Source organism: Monodelphis domestica, chromosome 4, assembly GCF_027887165.1.
Source record: "Monodelphis domestica isolate mMonDom1 chromosome 4, mMonDom1.pri, whole genome shotgun sequence".
Taxonomy (NCBI): Eukaryota; Metazoa; Chordata; class Mammalia; order Didelphimorphia; family Didelphidae; genus Monodelphis; species Monodelphis domestica.
The window spans coordinates 438,718,683-438,739,450 of NC_077230.1; the positions used below are offsets into that span (position 1 = coordinate 438,718,683).

Below are 20,768 nucleotides of genomic sequence, written 5' to 3' on the forward strand. Positions count from 1 at the left end.
CCATGAGCAGTTAATGTTTTCCAATTCCTCAAGTCTAGTTTTAGTTGTGTGGAGAGTGTTTTATAGTTGTGTTCATATAGTTCCTGTGTTTACCGCGGGAGATAGATTCCTAGGTATTTTATTTTGTCTACGGTGATTTTGAATGGGATTTCTCTTTCTAGTTTTTGCTGCTGAGCTGTGTTGGAGATATATAGAAAAGCTGATGATTTATGTGGGTTTATTTTGTATCCTGCAACTTTGCTAAAGTTGTTGATTATTTCAATTAGCTTTTTGGTTGAATCTCTAGGATTCTTTAAGTAGACCATCATGTCATCTGCAAAGAGCGATAACTTGGTCTCCTCCTTGCCTATTTTTTAAAAAAAAATATATTTTATTTGATCATTTCCAAGTATTATTTGTTAAAGACATAGATAATTTTCTTTTCCTCCCCTCCCCCCCATAGCCGACGCATAAATCCACTGGGTATTACATGTTTTCTTGATTTGAACCCATTGCTTTGTTGATAATATTTGCATTAGAGTGTTCATTTAGAGTCTCTCCTCTGTCATGTCCCCTCAACCGCTGTATTCTGGCAGTTGCTTTTCCTCGGTGTTTCCACTCCCATAGTTTATCCTTTGCTCTTGAATAGTGTTTTTTTTTCTCCTGGATCCCAGCAAATTGTTCAGGGACATTACACCGCCATTAATGGAGACGTCCATTACATTCGATTATACCACAGTGTATTAGTCTCTGTGTACAATGTTCTCCTGGTTCTGCTCCTCTTGCTCTGCATCACTTCCTGGAGGTTGTTCCAGTCTCCATGGAACTCCTCCACTTTATTATTCCTTTTAGCACAATAGTATTCCATCACCAACATATACCACAATTTGCTCAGCCATTCCCCAATTGATGGGCATCCCCTTGTTTTCCAGTTTTTGGCCACCACAAATAGTGCAGCTATGAATATTCTTGTACAAGTCTTTTTGTCCATTATCTCTTTGGGGTACAGACCCAGCAGTGCTATGGCAGGATCAAAGGGTAGATATTCTTTTGTCGCCCTTTGGGCATAGTTCCAAATTGCCCTCCAGAATGGTAGGATCAGTTCACAACTCCACCAGCAATGAATTAATGTCCCTATTTTGCCACATCCCCTCCAGTATTCATTACTTTCCTTTGCTGTCATGTTAGCCAATCTGCTAGGTGTGAGGTGATACCTCAGAGTTGTTTTAATTTTCATCTCTCTGATTATAAGAGATTTAGAACACTTCTTCATGTGCTTGTTAATAGTTTTGATTTCTTTATCTGAGAACTGCCTATCCATGTCCCTTGCCCATTTATCAATTGGAGAATGGCTTGATTTTTTGTACAATTGATTTAGCTCTTTATAAATATGAGTAATTAAACCTTTGTCAGAGGTTTCTATGAAGATTTTTTCCCAGTTTGTTGTTTCCCTTCTGATTTTAGTTACATTGGTTTTGTTTGTACAAAAGCTTTTTAGTTTGATTTGTCAAAATTATTTATTTTACATTTTGTGATTCTTTCTATGTCTTGCTTGGTTTTAAAGCCTTTCCCCTCCCAAAGGTCTGACATGTATACTATTCTGTGTTTACCCAATTTACTTATGGTTTCCTTCTTTATGTTTAAGTCACTCACCCATTTTGAATTTATCTTGGTGTAGGGTGTGAGGTATTGATCTATTCCTAGTCTCTCCCACACTGTCTTCCAATTTTCCCAGCAGTTTTTGTCGAATAGTGGATTTTTGTCCCAAAAGCTGGGATCTTTGGGTTTATCGTATACTGTCTTGCTGAGGTCGCTTTCCCCCAGTCTATTCCACTGATCTTCCTTTCTGTTTGTTAGCCAGTACCAAATTGTTTTGATGACTGCTGCTTTGTAATATAGTTTAAAGTCAGGGACTGCAAGGCCCCCATCATATGTGTTTTTTTTTTCATTATTTCCCTGAATATCCTTGATCCTTTGTTCTTCCAAATGAACTTTGTTATGGTTTTTTCTAAATCAGTGAAGAAGTATTTTGGTAGTTCAATGGGTATGGCACTAAATAGATAAATAAGTTTGGGTAGGATGGTCATTTTTATTATATTGGCTCGTCCTACCCACAAGCAGTTAATGTTCTTCCAATTGCTCAAGTCTAGTTTTAGTTGTGTGGAAAGTGTTTTGTAGTTGTGTTCATATAGTTCCTGTGTTTGTCTTGGGAGATAGATTCCTAGGTATTTTATTTTGTCTACGGTGATTTTGAATGGGATTTCTCTTTCTAGTTTTTGCTGCTGAGCTGTGTTGGAGATATATAGAAAAGCTGATGATTTATGTGGGTTTATTTTGTATCCTGCAACTTTGCTAAAGTTGTTGATTATTTCAATTAGCTTTTTGGTTGAATCTCTAGGATTCTTTAAGTAGACCATCATGTCATCCGCAAAGAGTGATAACTTGGTCTCCTCCTTGCCTATTTTGATGCCTTCAATTCCTTTATCTTCTCTAATTGCTACTGCTAGTGTTGCTAGTACAATGTCAAATAGTAGAGGTGATAATGGGCATCCTTGTTTCACTCCTGATCTTATTGGGAATGCATCTAGTTTATCCCCATTACAGATGATATTAGCTGATGGTTTTAGATATATACTGTTTATTATTTTTAGGAATGACCCTACTATTCCTATGCTTTCTAGTGTTTTTAAGAGGAATGGGTGTTGTATTTTATCAAATGCTTTTTCTGCATCTATTGAGATAATCATGTGGTTCTTGCTAGTTTGCTTGTTGATATGGTCGATTATGTGAATGGTTTTCCTAATATTGAACCAGCCCTGCGTCCCTGGTATAAATCCTACTTGATCATGGTGGATGACCCTTGTGATCACTTGCTGAAGTCTTTTTGCTAGTATCCTATTTTAGATTTTTGCATCTATATTCATTAGAGGGATTGGTCTATAATTTTCTTTCTCTGTTTTTGACCTGCCTGGTTTTGGAATCAGTACCATGTTTGTGTCATAAAAGGAGTTTGGTATAACTTCCTCTTTGCTTATTATGTCAAATAGTTTGTATATTATTGGGATTAACTCTTCTCTGAATGTTTGATAGAATTCCCTTGTGAATCCATTGGGCCCTGGGGATTTTTTCTTAGGGAGTTCTTTGATGGCCTGTTGGATTTCATTTTCTGATATGGGATTATTTAAGAATTCTATTTCTTCTTCTATTAATCTAGGCAGTTTGTATTTTTGTATATATTCATCCGTATTGCCTAGATTGGTGTATTTATTGCCATATAATTGGGAAAAGTAGTTTTTAATGATTGCCTTAATTCATTGGAGGTGATGTCTCCCTTTTCATCTTTGATGTTGTTAATTTGCTTTTCTTCTTTCCTTTTTCAAATTAGATTAACTAGTACTTTGTCTATTTTGTTCGTTTTTTCAAAGTACCAGGTTCTATTCCTATTTATTAAATCAATAGTTCTATCATTTTCTATTTTATTAATTTCTCCCTTAATTTTTAGGATCTCTAGTTTGGTTTTCTTTTGGGGGTTTTTAATTTGTTCATTTTCGAGTTTTTTTATTTGCATTTCCAATTCATTGATCTCTGCTCTCCCTAGTTTGTTAATATATGCACTCAGGGATATGAATTTACCTCTGATTACTGCTTTGGCTGCATCCCAAAAGGTTTGAAAGGATGTCTCGCCTTTGTCATTTTCCTCGATGAAATTATTAATTGTTTCTGTGATTTCTTCTCTTAAGTAAACGATTGTGGAGTATCATATTCTTTAATTTCCAATTAATTTTTGATTTGATTTTCCACGTACCATTACTGATCATTATTTTTATTACCTTGTCATCTTAAAAGGCTGCATTTATTATATCTGCTTTTCTGCATTTGTATGCCATGTTTCTGTGACTTATTGTATGGTTAATCTTTGTGAATGTGCTATGTGGTGCTGAGAAGGTATATTCCTTTTTGTCCCTGTTTATTTTTCTCCATATTTCTATTAACTCTTTTTTCTAAGTTTTCATTCACTTCTTTTACCTCTGTCTTATTTATTTTTTAATTTGATTTATCTAAATTTGGTAATGGTTGGTTCAAATCTCTCACTAATATTGTTTTACTGTCTATTTCTTCCTTCAATTCTCCTAGTTTCTCCATTAGAAATTTGGGTGCTATTTTATTTGGTGCATACATGTTGATTAGTGATATTTCCTCATCATCTAAAGTCCCTTTTAACAAAATATAATTACCTTCCTTATCGCTTTTAATCAGGTCTATTTTTGCTTTGGCTTTATCAGATATCATGATTGCAATTCCTTCCTTCTTTCTATCATTTGAGGCCCAGAAGGTCTTATTCCATCCTTTAATTCTGACCTTGTGGGTGTCTACCCACCTCATGTGTGTTTCTTGAAGACAACATATGGTAGGGATTTGGATTCTAACCCATTCTGCTATTTGTCTACGTTTTATGGGTGAGTTCATCCCATTCACTTTCAAAGTTATGATTGTCACTTGTGGACTCCCTGGCATTTTGATATCCTTCCCTAATTCTAATCTTTCTTCTTTAGCTCTAACCTTTTAATCCAGTGATTTACATTAAATCAGTCCCCCTTTTCTCCTCCCTTGATATATTTCCCTTTCTATCCCCTCTCTTTTTTCCCTCCCCCGCCCCCTCTTCTTCCCTCCCTTTTTGTGTTCCCTCCCCCCCCCCCCCCTTTGGTTTTCCCTTCTACCTACCCTTGTTGGGTAAGATAGAATTCAAGATCCTAGTGGATCTGGATGTTCTTTCCTCTCCGAGTTGATTTCCCTGAGAGTTATGTTATGTTGGTTGTCTCTCGAACCGAGGATGACGATTGTCTTTGTGCGTTTTTGTGCACAAAGACACCTGTGCATGAAGATTTAAGTGAAAAAGTCGATGCACAGAGACAGTTCTACTCTCTCGGCATTGGAAGCCTGGGTCCATTGGCACAAAAAGTCGTTATGCCTGGAGATTTCCTCAGCTTCATTGGATGGCCGTGTTGTCTTCTGTGCTCCATCACGCCGTAAGCACTCCACAGTGCCTTGCTGCTTCGCCATCTCAGCCGTTGAAACTTCTTCTTGGTTTCTTCCGCCTGTTCCGCCGAAGCAGTCTTCACATGCTGGGTGAGCAAAGCCCTAGTTCACCAGGGGTCAACGACGACCCGATGGCTACCCTTACAAGCTTTAGTCGGCCTGTCAAAGCCATTGCCCGGGGTGTGGCCACTGCCGCATGCTAGCAGCTACTGGGAGCCACAAGTGAGAGCTGAGTGTCAGGTGAGGGTCAGTGGCTGGAGAGCTGCCCTAGAAGGGCACGACAAGCCCTCCATACCAGAGATATTACCCCTCCCTGAGCACCCCATACACCCCATACATCCCTGAGAGTAAGGTTTAAGTAAAAACTCTCTTCCTCTTCTTCTTATAAGAGTTTTCTTCCCCTCCCCTTCCAGTGTGAATCTTTGTGTGAGAAAGATTATTCTATTTGATTTTTCTTTTCCCCTTATTTACACATTACATTTTCCATATATTTATATATATATTGATATAAATGTAGTCCTTATAGAAGAGAGTTTGAATAAAAGAAAAGATAACAATTTTTTCCTTTTCCCTTTCCATCATATTTACCTTTTCAGGTATTCCATGGTCTTTGTTTTTCGATATCGAACTTTCCACAGAGCTCTGGTCTTTTCTTGCAAAAACTTGGAAATCTTCTATTTTGTTGAATGCCCATACTTTCCCTTGGAAGTATATAGTCATGTTTGCTGGAGAGCTGATTCTTGGTTGAAGACCTAGCACTCTTGCCTTTCTGAAAATCATGTTCCATGCCTTACAGTCATTCAGAGTGGAACTTGCAAGGTCTTGTGTGACCCTGATTGGCATTCCTTTATATCTAAATTGTCTTTTTCCAGCTTCTTGTAAGATTTTTTCTTTTGCTTGAAAGCTTTGGAATTTGGCAATTACATTCCTGGGAGTTATCTTTTGGGGATTTAGTGTAGAGGGTGTTCTGTGAACTCTTTCAATGCCTGTATTGCCCCCTTGTTCTAGAATCTCTGGGCAATTTTCTTTGATTATATCTTGTATCATGATGTTGAGTTTGCTGTTTATTTCTGGCTTTTCTGGTAGTCCAATTATTCTTAAATTATCTCTTCTGCCACTATTTTCCAAGTCTGTCACCTTGTCAGTGTGATATTTTATGTTTTCTTCTAATTTCTTGATATTTTGGCTTTCCTTTATTGATTCTTGCTCCTTTTCAAGGTCATTGTCTTCCAGTTGCCTGATTCTGACCTTTTAAATCTGGTTTTTCTTTTCATTTTGGTCAAACTGGTTTTGTAGTTGTGTGAAATTCTTTTGCATTATTTCCCACTTTCCCTGCCAGAAGGCTTCCATCTTTTTGATCATTTCTGATTAAAATTCTTCATGTGTTTGTGGAGAGTTTCCATTACCTTTGGAAGTTTTTGGAGCATTTGCTTGTGTTTCTTCTTCTATCTCCTCTGTATTTTGTATTTTTGCTCCATAAAATGTGTCCAAAGTTGCCCCCTTCTTCTTGTTTTTCTTATTGTTTTGAGGCTTTTGTGCTTCTGTGCTGTTTGCCATCTCTATCTGAGTGGGGAGGACTAGCTCTTCTTATATCTGTCTGGTGTTCAGAGGCTTTAGACCCAGGCAAATTGTCCATTCTCCACAGCTGTTCTGTCTTCCCTGGGAAGCCAGGAATTTGCTGGTGTTTTGGTGTACTGCCCTTCCCAGTTCCTTCCCGATGCTTCTCCATTGCCTTACTTCCTTGCTCTGAGCCTGGCTTGGCACTGTCTGCAAGGTATTTCAGTGCCTTTGCCGGCCAGAAGACCCTGCACTCTGAGGGGGGAGGGGCTGTGGCTTCCTGGAGCTCAGGGGGCTCCTGATAGGATTAACTTCAGCTGTGTTGGACTGAGTGTGCCCTGACGCAGGGATCTTCTGTGAGACTCAGATGGAAGGATCCAGCCAGGGATCTACAGGCTCCACCCCACCCCCGTCTTTCTCTGTTTCCCTGCCTTCTGTGTTGGGTGCCCCCACGACTGGCTCAGGTTGTTTTCAAAATGAGGCCTTCAGAATAGCCGGCCCTAAGGTCCTTTTGCCCGCTCTGAGGTTCCCGCTGCTTCCTCAGCCTCAGAGCTCTGGGTTGAGGGGAATGGGTCCTGGGACTTTCCTTCTGCCTACCCCTTAGAACCGAGTGATCTAGGGTTCTGGCTTTTGGGGGACCGTACCTTTTGATCCAGGTCCAGGAGGAGGGTTCTCGCGGTCTATCCTGTTGTTCGTTTTGAATTTTGGTGCCCTAGGAGCATACAGTTTGAGATCAGTAAGGAAGGGCTTTTGGATATCTGAACTTTAGCTCTTTTTAAGCCGCCATCTTGACCCGAAGTCTCGGGTGGAATAATTTAAAAGGACTTTGGCAACAAAATCAGATGTGGCCCGAGTAGTAGGGAATGCTTCAGTCCACCTGGTCAGCTGATCAACTATGACCAGACAAAATTTATACTGTCCACCTTTCGGCAGAGAGATATAATCATTTTGTAAATGTTCAAATGGTGTTTAGGCAAGAGGACGTCCACCAAAGGCTTTACCACAAAAGGTGTGTTGATTAAAGGTCTGGCAGGTAGGGTAGGCTGTACATACTTTAGAGACTATAGTCATTATATCAGGGGCTATCCATACTCTTTTAACAAAGTCCACGATGCCCTGGGGGCCCAAATGACCATTTTTATGAATAGATTAGCAAATTTGGTGATAGAAACTCCTGGGGAGCAAGGATTTTCCTTCAGATGAAACCCATACTCCCTTAATCTGTTTTGCTTTAAATTTTTGTTTCCATTTTTCCACTTCCTTTTCATTATAGGAAAATGATAAATTTAAGTCATTAGTGGTTGTTAATGTTAAAATTAACTCAGGCTTTTTTATGGCTGCTAGCTTTGCAGTGGAATCTGCTCGGTCATTTCCCCTAGATACAGCGCCATTGCCACCTGTATTTGCAGAGCAATGAACTACAGCCATGGCTTTGGGCAGCTGGAGAACAGAAAGAACTTCATTAATAATTTCTGCCTTAGCTGTAGATTTTCCAGTTGAGGTTAAAAATCCTCTTTGGAGCCATAGCATGCCAACAGCATGACATATAACAAAAGCGTAGTGAGAGTCTGTATTGATTTTGACTCTTTTAGACTTTGCAATGATACTGGCATGCTTCAATGCTGTAAGTTCTGCACATTGTGCACTTACATTTGAGGGTAAGGAAGCTGACCACAGATTTTCAAATTCATTAACTACTGCAGCTCCTGTATAGTGCATGCCATCTCTCATGAATGAAGAACCATCTGTAAATAATCTTACTTCTGAATTATCTAATTCAGTTTCCAGTAAATCATTATGAGGTTTATCAACAGTGGACACTAAAGATGTACAATAGTGTAAAGGTTCCTTAGAAATTGGAAAATCAGGAATTAAGGTTGCAGGATTAAGTGTTCCACAGTGTTTAATGTGATGTGTTCATTGTTTAATAGTGTTATTTCATACCTAGTAGTTCTTTGGTCAGCAAATGCTTGTGTTCTATATCTTAATAACAATGAATCAACCTTGTGTGGGCACATTATGGTCAGATGGAATCCCAATACCAGATTGGCTGATTTAGTTACTATTAATCTCGTGGCAGATACTCCTCTAAGGCATGGTGGTGCTTTAGCAGCTACTAGATCTAGCTTGCCTGAATCATAGGCTACTGGGCGTTGAGCAGGTCCCAATAATTGATTTAGAACTGTGAGATTTAAAATGGTTGAGGTCTTAAACTGTAGTGATTAAAATAGTGGAAGATATAAATTGTGATAGATATAAGAGAGGGTGAGTAAATTTGACCGCAGAAATATGTTTCACTACAGTGTCTTGGGTTTTAAAAATCAAATATAAGGTGGTCGTCAGGGAAATATTCCCAGTTATTCAAATACCCAAGTCAATTGGGTTTTATAGAGATTTTAATTAACAATACAATGAGTAATCAAAGAAAGAGAGAGAGAGTAAGAAAGGAATAAGTATGAAGGGCCTCAAGCCAAATTGGCCTAGACCTGAGTCTTAAAAGAGAAATCAGTCAGTTTTTTTTTACTCACTACAAGGTCTGACTAAACAAGGATACTAGTGACACCAGGCCAGTGTCTTTCCTCAAAAAGTCTTCCAGCCAGAGATTGTTTCAAAAGGCCTCTCTCTCAAGAGCCTCCAGAGCTCCTACCCCAGAGGGACAGAGCCCCTCAGAGGAGTTCCACAAGGAGCTCTCCTCCAGAATGAGCATCAGAAATCGAGATCTTTTGCTCTTCTCTGAGCTCTTATTTTTAAGGGCAAAATCTCCTCTGTCACCTCCCCTAAGTCCTTACATCTACCAATCACTGTAGATGTTTCTAAAGGACCGCCCATTTTGAATTCACAGCTGAGTAGTTTTAATCTCTTTAGTAAGTCAGGAAAAAATGCTGCTGTTTTGACAAATTTCATTAAGAAAAAACCTCTGAATAAGTTATCACCCTTTTAGGTTTAAGTAGTTTACAAGTTGCCCCACCTTTATAGGTACTTAGTATCCCATTGTATCAATTCTAAAACAGTCACAACTCAAAGAACTTCCTGTCCCTTCCATAAGCATGGATCAAAGTACTTTCATTGTTTAGCAAGCCGTTTTCTGACCTAAAGCAGTCTTAAGTAGGGTGGAGCAGGGACACTCCCATAGCTAGGATCCCCCACACTCAAGTAGAGTTTTTACCATCTGCTAGGGAATTTTTTTAAGTAGAAGATTCCCCAATGGGGGAAACCCCTAATATTCATAAGTCTGAGAAAATTTTAAGGTTTACAGAACCCCTAAAGCTCTCCCTTTTTGTTCATGTATATATAGGGTAAATGGTTTAACATAATTTTGGATGCTTAGAGCAGGGGCAGAAATGATAGCCAGTTTTCAATTAGAAAGAACTGTTAGGTGTTCCTTTTCTAATTTAAGTTGTTCAGGGACCAAGTTTTTTGTAAGTGATACAAGGCGCTTAGTGATCTCCCCATAACAAGGGATCCCCTGCTGACAAAATCCTGGTGCTCCAAGAATCACCCTTAATTGATTTTTAGTGGTAGGAGCACTTAATTTTTGAATGTTTTCTGTGAGCTTAGGAGAAATTGCACAGGCACCAGCAGTTAGAATAAATCCCAAGTATTATATGTTTGGGAGACACCACTGAACCTTTTCCTTTGACATCTTGTGTCCTCTTTTATGTAGTTCTAGGAGGAGGTGCTTAGTATCCTCTTGGCATGCTTCATCATCTGTTGAAGCCCAGAGTAGATCATCTACATATTTTATTAATTTTCTATTTTTAAAATCTTATATTGTCAGTGTCTTGGCTTAAAATTTGTGCAAAAAGTCCTAGACTTTCCATTTAACTTGGAGGCAGATGAATCCAAGAACTCCGAGAGCCCTTCCATGTGAAGACAAAAATATGTACAGGTATGGAAAAGAAGGCAGAGCACAAGTCTACTACTGTAAAGTATGTAGCTGTGCTAGGAATGGAAGAAATAATAATATTTATATTAGAAACTACAGGGTGTCTCTTTATAACATAATTGTTTACTGCTCTTAGGTCTTGTACAAATCTATAGAAGTGCTTCCCATTGGGCCCCCATTTTTTTTTTAAACGGGCAGGATGGGTGTATTGTATTCAGATTTACAGGGAATTATGATTCCCTGGTCAACTAATGAGTTTATTACCGGGGTAATATCCTCAATTGCCTCTTTTGATAGGGGATACTGAGGAATGGGAAGGAGGTGGGCTAGATTTAGTTTTAATTTGGACAGAGATAGCTGATTTAAGTAAGTCTACATCAGAAGATGTGGCCCAAAGAGACTAGTATATCTGTAGGTATTATAAAGGTGGGAGGCTCTTTTACCTCCTGGCTCTCTGAGAGAAGTAGAGGGAGTAAATTTAAAAATTCCTCAGGTACTTCCAGTGATAAAGAGCCATCGGGAGCACAAATTATTGTGGCCTGTAGTTTGCATAGTAAATCCCTCCCCAGCCAGTTTGTGGGGCATCCAGTCATTATAAGAAAAGAGTGTTCAACTCTTAGGGGTCCCACGCATACAATGCAAGGAGAAAGTTTTGCAACCTTTTGATTCCAGATACCTCATAGTGCCACCTACTGTCGAGAATTAAAACTGCAGGAAAATGAAAAGAATACCTTTGCTACTGCTACTAGTGATCTAAAATAATTATTAAATTGAATACATTTAAATAAAAGGATTATTAATATAGACTATTAATAATATTGAATTTATGTTAAAACCAAATTTCTAAAATTGGACAAAGCCAACATTAAATCAAATTAATTACATGCAATATTAAGGAATAATTTTAGAATACAATAGTATTAATAATACCATCAATAACAATAATTATCAATTTTAAATAACTATTATTAGTCACTCCTATTATTATTTACTAATTATTATTGTTGATGATTGATAATTATTTATTGTTATTATTAATAACACCACCTGTAATTATAATAAATGCATATTATTACTTATTAATAATATTTATGACAAATTAATATGATTAATTTTAATAACAATTATTACACTAAATACATATTCATTATTGATACTCTTGCTGTGCAACAATTACTGTTTCCTTACATTAGCTTTTTGTTTTAAACCTCCTCAACTTTTAAACCTTCCACAATAACATTGAAGAACTTTGTGTCCCTATTTTTTTTTTTTTGTTCCTCTCCCCAGAATGAAGTCTCTATAACACAATTCTAAATACAGGATGTATATAATTTACTGTTAACCATGTCATGAGTTATCAAAATTGAAATTTTCTCTTACATTATCTTTATTTGTACCTCCCCTATGATTGTACTAATGAATATCTTTGTAAAAAGCCCATGAATGGCATTTTGTTCCTTTTTTGCCTTTGTTAATTGTCACATATGATGATGGATGGACTTCATCAAACTAGTTTCATCCTGTTTGAAAGTTTTGGAAAATTTTATTATCTAATCATCTCAATTGATTTTAATGGGTCTTCAGAAGTGATTTTCAGATATCTGGGAGCATCCCTACCTCTAATTGATCATTATTTGCTTGCCTCTGAGTTGTTTGTAACAAGAGGTAAGGGTCCATTTGTAGTTGAAGTAGAGTGCAATGGCATTGTTATATTTTCCCATCTCTGCATTTACTGTAAATGTAACGTAAGACATGCCTTTTTAGTCCTCAGCTCCATGTGACAATGGGTGGGACGTATTGGAGACAGTTCTGTTACTCTGTTACAGTCTCCTACCAAGAGGGAGGGAAGTGCCCAAGGGACTTAGTTACCCTTAGATGTGTTATAATCTCATCCAGTAGGTGGGGATGATTTTTCATGTGAAAGCTAGTAGCTTCAAAATGGTTTATTATATTTGTATCTTTTTATCAACTGTACAGAGGTTTTTCTGGGTTTCTCTCCCAACAAATTTTGGAATGAGGGTAATAATAGACTTTGTTAAAAATATATTTGCCAAGGTTGAAAGATTGACTAAATCTATAGAACTTGTGACAAATATTCACAGTTTCAAAGGTTTTTTTACATGTCACACAGCAACTCAACGTGAATCCTAATGATAGCTGATGGAACCTCTCATGGCTGCAAGGAGCTGCTTTGTTTGCAGTTATCCTTAAATGGTTTCTTATACTTTTGGGGATCTTGGTTCTTCATAGAATCTGTGTTAGTTGTTGTACTACTGTTTTTAAAAGGCTTTTACCAGGTGAAAAAATTATGTACTCTCACACTATGGATCCTTGCCAAGTTAAGAGTGATATAAATTTCATTTTTGAGTGAGCACCTTTTGTATTGTGCCTCTCCTTGTCTAACACATTGTCACATGGAATGTGAACTGTGAAATTATGTTTTTTTTAAATTATTTTTTTCTCTTTATGTTTTTAATAGGATATTTGATTCCCCCCCTTTTTCCTATCCTTGGTGATACTTGAAGCACATGAAATCAATATTAATTTTTTTTTACTTGAAGGTCAAAATTTACAGTATAAGTTTACAGTATCTATTAGCCCTAGTAATATGCATACCCAGAAGCTTTTGACTATGGAAACAATTTCCAATATGACATTTTGGAAATTATGGGAATGATAGAATCAATAGCCAAAATGAGGCGAATGACTTGTTACAATCTATCCATAATGGGGCATGTCCATATAATAGCCAAAATATAAATCCTCCTCAATGAGAGGAATCTCAAGAGAGGTGCACATGGACCTTAATGAAGGTTTGCCAGGGGAGAAAGGACTTTGGAATCAAAGAGTGAAGCATTTGATTTTCTAGATACAGGTATAATTTCACTAGTCATCCCAGTCCATTCTCCCCTAGATAGCACTGACCCTGAAAGTAGAGAATATTTTATATATGTCTTCTAGATACGGGGGCATCAAGATCTGTGCTAATGAGTACACCTGATCCTAATTGTAATTCTATTGGCTCTATTAATGTTGTTGGGGTGTCTGGAACACCTTTGGAAGTCCAAAAGCTTTTACCACGAATGGTATCTGTGAGACATTTATCTGTGGAACATTTGTTCCTTCTAATGTCTAACTCCCCAATGAATTTATTTGGGAGAAATCTGTTGTGTAAATTAAGATCCACAATAATATGTACTCAGGATGGTGATATTACATTAGATCTACCTGAAGACTCTAAATTTATTTCCAGTATTCTTTTTTAGATACTCAGGAGGCGAATAAAACTCCAACCTTTAAAATACCAACAGATATACCTGAATCTCTCTGGACTACATCTTCTACTGATGTAGGTCTGCTTAAACCAGCAGTTCCAAGTCAAATTAGACGTAGAGGTTGTTCACCTTTGTCTATTTCACAATGTCCATTATCAAAAGAAGCATTTGAGAGAATTATCCCAGTGATAATTTTTTAATCAAACAGAAAATACTAATTCCCTGCAAATCTGAATACAACTATTTTGCTTATGAAAAAATCAAAAGTAGACAAAAATGGAAAACCTGTGTATCTAGTTGTCCAAGATTTAAGAGCTATTAATAATTACATTATCAAAAGACATCCTGTTGTTCCAAAGCCATCAACTATTATTTCCTGTATTCCTAGTATCACAAAATATTTCACATTAGTAGATCTCTCTTCTGCCTTTTAAAAATACCCATCCATGTAGATTCCTGAAACATAGTCTGCCTCAGGGTTATGTAGAAAGTCCAACTTTATTTTCCCAAATTTTTACACAAGATTCAGCAAATATTGAGTTTAAGGAGAGCCATTTAATACATTTTGTGTGTGATTTTCTCTTCACCTTGCCAAATGCCAAAACATGCTAAGAAGATAGTAAATATCTCCTGTTGTAATTACATAAGAGAGGAAACAAAGCCTCAAAATCAAAGGTTCAGTGGTGTGTCCCCAAAGTAGAGTATTTAGGATTTGTTTTATCTGAAGGTTAACATTTCATTTCTCCTAAACAGATTGAAGATATCCAAAAATTAAGTGCCCCATCCACTAAAAGACAACTGAGAGCAATTTTGGGAACTATGGGATTTTGCAGGCAATGGATTCCTTTCTATGGGGAAATCAGCAAACCACTTATAGCATTGACAAAAGATACAGTCACTGAATCACTTAAGTTGGATGCAGAACAACTTGTAGCACTTACTAAATCAAAAAGGGCAATTTTATCTCCCTTGTTCTAGGCATCCCAGGTTACAAAAGATCATTAGTTTTGAATGTACGTGAATGAAGAGGAATAGTCTGAGGTGTTTTAACACAAGCTTTAGGACCTGTTCAACATGCAATTGCATATTATTCAGTTAATTAGACCCATGTAATAAGTCATAATATGGGACTATATTTGATTGGTAATTGATATCTAAAGATGAGGCAGTTATCTTCTTTTTGTCTACCGTCCCTTCCTCCCATTTTCCCCCTCTTCAGCTTCCCTCCTCCTTTCTTCTTCTTCTAATTTCTCTAGATCAACTCAGGGGTGAGTTAAGGGTGTTTCAAATGAAATACTCTTTATCTTCTTCTCTCTTAAATAAGATTTTATTTGGGGAAGACAGGAAAAAATAGAGAATGGAGGTAAGAGGGTTGGGGATTTCCCTAACACTACAGTGAGCCTTAGGTTTGAGGACGTTGGGATATTGTTCAAATTGAGAGAAATGTCTGATAGGTCTTTAGGTTCAGTCAACTATCATCAACAGAGTAAGTCAGAGATATATCTTGACTTTTGTCCTTCTTTCTTCTGCCTTCAAAGTCACAAGAGAACACAAGAGAACCCTACTCCTTTCTGTCTTCCAGGTTAAAAGACATAACCCTTCAGTCTGTCTGTTCCTTTCCTTCCAACTGCTCTTCCCAGAAACATTCCAAATAGAACCTTCATTTGACTGACAGGTCATCAGCCTCCACTGCTTCTGTCTTTTGCATAGTTCCCAATTTCTCTCTTCCACACCCAGTAGCTTCTGGAGCACCATCATGCCTCCAAGGTTTCACTGCAACAGCTCTGGTAGTAACAAAATCTGCAGATTTAGTGTTGGGATGCCCACTAACTATAATGTGTCCTCATGAGGTAGAAGCATTACTATTAAGCCATAGATCACAGGCATTTTCAGACCAAAGGCTTACAAGATATGAATATTAGGCAATGAAAACATCACTTTAAAATGCTGCACAACACTCAGTCCTGCTACCCTGCTTCCAGATTTGCCGCTCACAGGAGAACCATTGCATAATCACAAATCATTAGTGACTATGGCAGAAAAACCATATGAAAATCTCCTTGACATTCCTTTAGAAAATGCAGATCTTGTTTTGTTCAGGGATGGTTCTTCATATATGAGAAATGGTATATGGTATACAGGAGTAGCTGTGGTCACATAATTTGAATCTCTGTGGTCTTTGAGAGCCAATACAGCAGTCTCTCAGAGGGGGAGGGTCCTTTTGTCGAAGTGTGAAGATTTCAGTTGAATAATGGATGAGAAGCACTGCATGCTCAATCCCGTGTCAGACATCAAACTGTGCTCTGCCATGGCACAGTGGTTGGTTTATTTTATAGGTTCAATGAGTACCTACTTTCTTGGCACACAATCATTTTTCAAGATACATGTTTCCATAGAACCTAACAGATGCGATGCCTAAGGAGATAGTCAATGAAACATTGTTGCTACAACAGAGATGGAGATAAATGACATGGATAGGGTGATAAAGATGTAATGCACTACTCTTTCATAGAATGGGGTGTGCTTCCAATTCTGCTTTCTGTCTGTAAGTGGTGCTACCCTAGTATGTACTGGCTAAAGTTAAGAGGTTTGGAATAGTAACCTTCCTTCCCCTCCCCACTAGGGGTAAAACCAGTGGTCCCATGATGCCTCAGTCTCCACCCCCCATAGCCAAGAGCATGGAAGCCCTCAATGGTTAGCCAGGCTGGGGTTTGAAGGATAGTGTGGATTGACTGTGCCATTCTTTGTTTCCCTGCTGAAAAGCAGCTAACTCAGGCTGAAGACCCACGTGGGTGTAGGGGGTGGTAGCCCAATAGGATTTGGATTTTACCCTTGCAGCAGGAAAAAAGAAGGTGCTTCCACACAGCTCTCAGACCTATGGTCAAATAGCAGTGGTAGGGAGGCCGCGGTCGGAGTGAGGGGTGTGATGGCATGAACTGTTGTAGCTTGTGGAAAGCCTGTGAAAAGTGAAAAAAAAAATCACAGTGAAAAGCAGTTTATCAGCAGGAGCAAAATTTATCTGCTTCCTATCCTTTAACTCAAAGGCTTTCTTAAAAAAAAATCAAGGATGCTATCCCTTCATGGCTCATCAGAAATGCAAGATTAAAATTAATATCCAATAACTCCAGGTATTATATTTTATAAGATTTATTAATAATTGCCTGAAGTAGAGGAAATAAAATGACAAAAGTAAAAGCCTGAATAAAGAGAAGTTTTTCCAACCATGTTGGTGGGAGAAGAGAGAGAGAGAGAGAGAGAGAGAGAGAGAGAGAGGGGGGGGGGGCAGGGTTAAAGAAATGTCATCTCCAAAATGTAAGGATGTAACATGAACAAAAGTGGGATTTTGGGAAATGGAGTCCTAAGGTACAAAATTCTAATTACACACTATCTATTATCCCCATCCATCTGTCTCTCTCACCATCTATCTAAGGGTGTATCCATCTTTTTGATTTTTAATTTTCTTTACGTGTAATAACAACTTTCCACATAAGGTTTTTGAAGTTATATAATCCAAAGTCTCTCCCTTCCCTTCCCTCCCTGCTCTTGGGGTTGGAGAGCAATTTGATCTGGGTTATTCATGTCTTATCATGCAAAATATACTTTCGTGTTGTTCATTTTTGTCAGAGAATAATCCTATGAAACCCATACTCCCAAATTAGAAACCAAATAAACTAAAGGTAACAATTATATGCTTTGCTCTGCCACCCCCCACAATTGTTTCTCTGGAGGCATTCTTGGCCATAAGTCCTCCTGAAATGTCTTGGATTATCATATTCCTGAGAGTAGCCAAGGTTGTCACAGTTGATTATCCCCCCCTACCTAGTGTCCAGATGTCAAAACTGAGGTAAGTCCTGAGCTCCACTTAGTGGCCCATATGGGACGTGAAGCCTGATTCCTGGTCCAGAATCCTCTCTGCCAGCCTGCCCTGAGGCCCTACTTGTCATTCCTGCAGGCCTGGACTAGGTCACAGGAGAGAGTGTCACTGCCAGGTGTAAAGATAATTTTAGGGTTGTGAATAAAATCTAGATTTAATTGACTGCCAGGGGAAATCCCAAATAAAATACCCACCAGTCTGGAAATTTATGGTAATTTAATTAATATAGAGGGAAGGAATTTAAGGGCAAGGAGGGAAGAGGATATAGGATTTCTCCTACCTGGCCTGTGCCAGGAGGAGTTTAAAATTCCTGCCTCTAGGTCTCTGAAGATGATTAGAGGCTTCTAAGATGATAAAGTTGGAAAAGTAAAGGAGGGAAGCTCAGGCAGAAACTCACCACCGAACTGGACAATAGCTTGTAGCCATGCTAAAATGCCAAAAGGCCCAGCATGCTGCTAGCTGCTATCAGCCAACTCTCTGCCGCAAAGGTACCAGAGAGAGGAAATGAGCCAATATATAGACCTTTCCTCTTGTGTCTCTTCCTCTAAATGCCCATTATTTTTAGTTCTCATCTTCTTTGATTAGATTATATCTTTAGAGTTACTTAACACTTTTTTAAGTTCACCTTTTGTGAGTTACTTAACCTTTTTGTGGTTAATTTAACCTTTATAGTCACAATACCTTTTTGTATTAAGATCTTAAAATAGACTTAGCTTAAAGTTCTAGCTTCACAATAAGGTAAGAGTTAAGTACCTTCATTGTTCAATCAGGAGATTACAATGTTATCTTCCCTTAAAGTACGGTCTAAGTAGGGTGGAGTAATTTGAGTTCCCAAGACATTCCTGATTTTGTTAAACTAAGTATCTTCATTGTTAAAATCAGGAAATAGCTAAATCCAAACTTCACACAGGGCAACCGGGAGCCTCAGACTTCATACCCAGGAGGGGCCGTTGGCCAGGGGAAGGTCAGACCCCTCGAGTTCCCCAAGGACCAGAACCTCATCCCTCCTTTAGTCTGAGAGGACTAGGGACAGCTGGTAGCCTAGCAGGGGTGGGCAGGGCCCAGGAAGGCCCTGGGGAGGAGGAGGGAGGGCCCTGTTATTCAACAGGTGCCCCAGGGATGGTGATTCAGACACCAAGCACTGAGGAGGCAGCCTCTAGCCTGTTTCCAGAGCCCTGGGAGCAGCCCCCTCCCCCAAAGCGTGGCCCTACATGGCATAGAGAGGGCTTCTGTGAGCTCCTGTCTCTGGCCCTGCTGAGCTTCCAGAAATATTCATGAACTCCTGCTCAGTGTGTTCAGGTCAGCCTCTGGGGAAGCTGGCCTTCTGGTGTCCATGGCTCTTCACCTTCCTGTGGGGGGCCAGAAAGACCCTCTCTCCTTGTCCCCTTCGGTAGCCTCTGTAAAGATTAAAATTAATATTCAATAATCCAAGTATTATTTTATTAGTATTTATTAAAATTCACTTAGAGCAGAGAGAAATTAAAAACAGAAATTAAAAAAAAAACAGAGAAAAGGGGAAGCTGGCCTCTCCTTAATGCTGATACCAGCCCCATATCCCAAATGGGCAGAAATGGAAACTCAAAACTCCATCCACATAAGGAGATGCATAAACAGGAAAAGGAAAAGGGGATTGTGGGAACTGTAGTCTCTAGGGTTCAAGATTCTAAATCAATACATATGTCCCTGTGATCCTTTGGAAGACCAGTCTCCCCAGTGGATCATGGAAACATAACTTATAACTTGACATACAGGTATATACAAATGTTACAGTTTTAAAAGGGAAATTACAATAATTTGGAGATAAGAGGAGCATTCTTACATAGCTGTTATAATGGCATCCCTACAATGATGAAATTGCAACTGGTCCACAGTACTGTTATAATCCCATGCAGGATCCTGAGCTGGCCAGTGTGCTGCACCACACCCCTAGAACTTGTTAACATGAGAGATGATTTTATTTTTCTCACATTTCATTAGATAAGCATTGAGAAAATTCTCAACATCCTTATAGGATGGGTCATATTGATAAAAAGTATCAGCCATTTTCTTGGTTACCACGAGAGGTTCTCATTCAAAAGGAGGTATATTACATTTCAATTCTCTAAATTCTTGAGGAGTGAAAGGAATATGGTGTCTTAGGGTCACCACATCCTCATTACGTCCTATTTGGAGCACTTACCTTAAGGGGAAAAGACCTTTATAGTAGTCATCCAGTGTCTGTGATTCCTCAGAAATTGACTGTGGGGATGCTGAGGCAACATGGGTAGAAAAAGGTATGGTAGCAGAATGTGATTTCTTTGGGGTTGTGACTGGTTGTGGGGTGGGAGAAAGGGCAGGAGAGAATAGGGGGTTAGAAGAAGGATCAGGGGAGGTAAGATCAGCCAGGAGTTGCAGATCATGAGAGAGATGTTACAGAGCATGAGAGAGAAGGGTCTGCACCTGATGTATACGAGAGGGGTATTTCATCTCCATATTGGGAGAAATAGGATCATTCTCTTATTTGTGGTTCAGGAACAGGTGTGCAAAATTCAGACTTGTTTTGGATGGGATCAGTATTTTTCATTAGATCATATAAGTGTTTGAAATTTTTCGATTGAATTTTCCTGTCTGCCTTCATTTCTGCTTTTATCTCTCGTTTAGTAGCATTTTTTGTCTTAAGAATGAAGATCAGAAAAATAAAATTTCCTAGCAGTACAAGGAGGAGGAGGGAATTTGGAATTTTACATGCCTCTAATTGGGTCAAAAGCAGAAGACTTTCATGTATTTATGCTGCCTAGCATTTTGATCAAAAAAGGAAAAAAATAATGTATATTTTTTATTGATTTATTTTAAAATTATTGTTATTATAAGGGGTGAGGGTAGAAGGTGAAGGTATTCAGATTATTTAATTTCATTTTTATGATTTTATTGGGTTTTTATTTGTAGAAAAGTGAAAAAAATAAAAAAAGAAGGAAAAAAGGAAGAAGAAAAGAGAGGGAAAAAGGTAGGAAAACGATCAGTGCTCAATATTGACTTCTAGTGGCCACAAAGCAGCACTACAACTGGGAGGGGTTAGGGGTGTGGTTAGGGGGGTAGTCTTTCAGTGTAAGGGATATGGTTATGGACTGCCAGAAACCAAAATGGAGGATATGACGTTAAACTGGGGTTGTTAAAAAAGGGC

General features: G+C 38.5%; 1 protein-coding gene across 2 annotated transcripts in view; it reads left to right on the top strand.

Moving 5' to 3' along the window:
* The window catches only part of LOC103101546 (neurotrophin receptor-interacting factor homolog), a 44,430-nt gene that overhangs the window by 6,580 nt on the left and 17,082 nt on the right, over positions 1–20,768 (top strand). Inside the window, exon 4 of one of the 2 annotated variants that reach the window (XR_008918217.1) lies at positions 20,534–20,591. The exons of the other annotated variant lie outside the window; for it this stretch is intronic. The gene's annotated coding sequence lies outside the window, so the exon portion shown is untranslated. The remainder of the gene's footprint in view (positions 1–20,533; positions 20,592–20,768) is intronic. 2 annotated transcript variants of the gene reach the window in all.